The following is a 3,111-nucleotide window of genomic DNA, read 5'->3' as shown; positions in this document are numbered from 1 at the left end:
TTCGAGGCTATTTTGAGTAAACTTCAACTTTATGTGGAGACATAAACGTGGATCAAATTCGAGTATATAGCCTAAATAGTCTATAGTATATGAATAAAGATAGACGCCTTATTTAAAGAAAATATGAATACGACCCGCATTACTAGAAAAAAAAGGACTTTCTTGACAGTTTTGGTTTTTATTTCTTGAGGTTTTTGAAAAACCTGTCAAGAAAAGGGTGATTGGAATGATCAACCACCAAAAAATTTTATGAAAGGCTAATTTTTAGGTTTCTTGACATTTTTTAAACGTAAAGTAATATATTTTTTTTCTTGACGTTTTAAAACATCAAGGATTATCTATTAAATTTTTGACGTTTTTTAAAAAGTCAAGAATATTTATAAATTTTAACATTCTTGACGTTTTGTAAACGCCAAGTAATATGTATTTTTTCTTGACGTTTTAAAAACATCAAGTTATATCAATTAAATTCTTGATATTTTAAAACGTTAAGAATTTTTATGAAAAGGCGGAGGGAGTTATTTTCCAAAGTTCTTAACGTTTTAAAACGGTCAAGATTTACTAAGTAGTTAAAATAAATAAAATATTAAATTTTTCATTAATTAAAAAATTAAAAGCCCTAAATTTTCTTTTTGCTTCCTATCCATCGCACACGCCTCCTACTCTAAATTTTCTTCAATTTTGTGTGTCTGCTATGTGTCCACCGTGGTTTCGCCGAGGTGCGGTTGCGTCAGTTTCCATCAAACGTTGATTCATCTTGTTGAACATCACTTTTGTCAAATGTCGCTCCATCGAATGTCTTGCCGAACGTCGTGTTCCGTCTTTGGCCGTATTGACTTCGTTGTCCATTGAGCTTATCGTTTGGCCACCTTGCATTCGGTCATCTCTAATTTGGTTTGTTTCCTCCGACTTTTAATCTCTGAAAGCAGGTTGTAATTTCTATAAACTTTTACAGGTTGTTCACAAAAGTAGTCCAAAAGGAATACATTTTAGGCGTGCTAGACCCCACCAACGAGTAAGCTCTTTCTCAATTCCTCTCTCTACTTAAGCATGGTTTCTAATATCATATTTTAGTTATTGAGTTGCAATTGCTTCTTGTTTAGGTATACTTTCAGGCAGATGAGGTTCATGCCTGCACTGTGACATGCTGCGGTCTTTGCCCCGAACTCAATATTGTGATCAGGGAGCTAGTATGTGGTTTATACAATATGTATGGTGTCAAGAAGGTTCTTGAAACTGAAGTAAGTCATTGCTTTATTCCCTACTAGGAATGCAACTTTTCAATTTCAATGATTCACTAAGTTTTTTTCTTTTGAATCCTCTTCCTCAAACTAACCCTGTTTCAGTGAATAAAGTTCTTTACTGGTACAAAAGAGATCAATGTAAAATATCTTCTTGAATTTATTAAGCTAAATATGATTTGCAGTGTGGATATATAGGTTTCTATTCTAAAAATACCATAAATTTGACTTCAAAGTTCGTTAATGATATCCATAAATGGGTGGAACTGTCATTGGGACATCAAGAGGTGGTCATGATACCTCAAAGATAGTTGACAGTATTCAAGATCATGGCATCAATCAGGTGTGAATATTATCTTTTTGCAATTTTGATGGAAATTAGATTCGTAGATATGTTTTATACAATTTATGTATTAAACTGCAAAATTCAAATTCTTGGATCTTTGTTCATTTCTTTAATTCCCTCAAGTTTATATAATTGGTGGAGATGGAAATCAGAAGGAGCAGTTGTTATATATAAGGTAACATGGTGAATGATGCTCTATAAGCAATAAAACTTGGTTCTTTAGTGTTCTATATTATTGTTTTTTTTTCTTGATGCACAATACAGAATGTTAATCTCAAGTTGCTCATTCTCTTTTTATTATGTGGTTCTCTTTCAGAAGTTAGAAGGAAAGGGCTCAATGTTTCAGTTGTTGAGATCCCGAAAACCATCGATAATGACATACCGGTACATTGTTCATGTTCTAACTTTGACTATTGTTGTAAATTAGATTGTCATTGGATTTAAATGGATTTTTCCTGATGCTGATGTAGGTCATTGACAAGTCATTTGGCTTTGACACTATTGTTGAAAAGGCTCAGTGGGATATAAATACAGCCCATGTTGAATCCGAAAGTAAGGAGAATGGTATAGAGCTTCTGAAGTTGATGGGTAGCTATTGTGATAAGTTTGTGGCTTTAGAAAAAAGCTCGCTTAGGTCGCTATAGCATTTATGGAGTCTTTTTTTTAAAATAATGCATTTTTTAAAAGTAATGTCAAAAATAAGATATTTTGGACGAAATTGTATATCCGGTACACGATTTTGCTTGGAAGTCGTGAACGGGTCCACAACTTCAATGTGTGAACCCCACAATTTCTTTTTTTTTTTTTTAAAGATATTTTAATATATATATTTAAATATTCAAATCTCTAAATTCCAATTTCCAAAAATATATTCAAATCTCTAAATTCCAATTTCCAAAAATATCTTTCTTATTAAATATTTTTCTAAATTCCAATTTCTAATTTTCAAAAATACATTTCCTTATTAAATATATTTCTAAATTTCTAATTCCAATCTACAAATTTTTTTAAGAAATATATATTAACAAAATATGTTATTAAATATTTAAATCTCCAAATTCCAATTTTCAAAAATATCTTTCCTTATTAAATATATTTCCAAATTCCAATTTTCAATTTTAAAAAATATCTTCCAAATTTCAAATTCCAATCTCTAAAAATATTTTTCTAAATTTCAAATTCTAATATTCAATTCTTTTAAAATTGATATATATTAACAAAATATGTTATTAAAAAATATATTAAACAAATATTTGCAATCCACCGATATTAACAAAATATCTAATCTTTTTTAGAATCAAAATGAAAAGGTATGGCAAGAATAATTCTAAAATTAGATATTATATTTTTTATAAAAAATTTAATAAGATATCTAATTTGGAAAGATATTTTTTAAAATTGAAAATTAGAATTTGGAAATATATTTAATAAGGAAAGATATTTTTGAAAATTATAATTTGGAGATTTAAATATTGAATAACATATTTTATTAATCTATATATTTTATTTAAAAAATTGGAGATT

General features: G+C 28.8%; 1 long non-coding RNA gene across 4 annotated transcripts; it reads left to right on the top strand.

The window, feature by feature from the left end:
• Nucleotides 1-1,093: 1,093 nt before the first annotated feature.
• Nucleotides 1,094-2,514, top strand: LOC103487668 (uncharacterized). 4 transcript variants are annotated; one of them, XR_007822395.1, is made up of 4 exons: nt 1,094-1,241; nt 1,427-1,584; nt 1,904-1,971; nt 2,058-2,514. It is a non-coding gene; the product is annotated as an uncharacterized LOC103487668 (long non-coding RNA). The 4 variants fall into 4 exon arrangements; XR_007822397.1 differs by having other exon boundaries at nt 1,711-1,971; XR_007822396.1 differs by having other exon boundaries at nt 1,427-1,762.
• Nucleotides 2,515-3,111: the final 597 nt, after the last annotated feature.

The sequence above is a fragment of the Cucumis melo genome, chromosome 7 (assembly GCF_025177605.1).
Source record: "Cucumis melo cultivar AY chromosome 7, USDA_Cmelo_AY_1.0, whole genome shotgun sequence".
NCBI classification, from domain to species: domain Eukaryota; kingdom Viridiplantae; phylum Streptophyta; class Magnoliopsida; order Cucurbitales; family Cucurbitaceae; genus Cucumis; species Cucumis melo.
The sequence above is the reverse complement of the archived record's forward strand: the minus strand, read 5'-3'. Positions and strand labels throughout refer to the sequence as shown.